Below are 899 nucleotides of genomic sequence, written 5' to 3'. Positions count from 1 at the left end.
AGAATGAATGTTTGGTTTTTAAGCCACAAAGTTTGTAGTCATTTGTATGGCAGGCCCAGAAAATGGAGAGGAGCACCGTTCGTAACCAATGACAACAGTGACACCAGTCAAATGCTAACCAGGGAAAACTGCTTATCTGCCAACTCAGATTCATCAAAAGCAAATCCTTGGTGCTTTTCTATAATAGCAGAATTGGGTGGTTAACATGTGGGTAATAGGAGGAAACATGCCATTTCCAGATGCCATTCAAAAAGCGAAAATCTAATTTTTACATTTTTCTTGGCTTATTCAACAATGCTTCCAGAAACATTGAAGTCATTTTGTTTTAAATAAACATACTAAATAGTGAACTAAGTTTTTAAACTTTGTGGTATTCAATTTCACCACTACAGAATTGAAACCATAAGTAACTTTCCAAGTATTTGGTAATCTTTATATACAAGACTTATGGAACATAGAAAAGTTGTTGATCTGTCAGTTATTCATTCTAATTGAGCATCAATTATGTATAGAGCTCCGACTTCACTACTGGGTTCAGTTCAGTTCAGTTGCTCAGTCGTGTCCGACTCTTTGCGACCCCATGAATGCAGCACGCCAGGCCTCCCTGTCCATTACCAACTCCCGGAGTTCACTCAGACTCATGTCCATCGAGTCGGTGATGCCATCCAGCCATCTCATCCTCTGTTGTCCCCTTCTCCTCCTGCCCCCAATCCCTCCCAGCATCAGAGTCTTTTCCAATGAGTCAACTCTTCGCATGAGGTGGCCAAAGTACTGGAGTTTCAGCTTTAGCATCATTCCTTCCAAAGAAATCCTAGGGCTGATCTCCTTTAGAATGGACTGGTTGGATCTCCTTACAGTCCAAGGGACCCTCAAGAGTCTTCTCCAACACCACAGCTGTC

The sequence above is a fragment of the Bison bison genome, unplaced genomic scaffold (genome assembly GCF_000754665.1).
Source record: "Bison bison bison isolate TAMUID 2011002044 unplaced genomic scaffold, Bison_UMD1.0 scf7180017864484, whole genome shotgun sequence".
NCBI classification, from domain to species: domain Eukaryota; kingdom Metazoa; phylum Chordata; class Mammalia; order Artiodactyla; family Bovidae; genus Bison; species Bison bison.
This window is presented reverse-complemented; position numbering follows the sequence as displayed.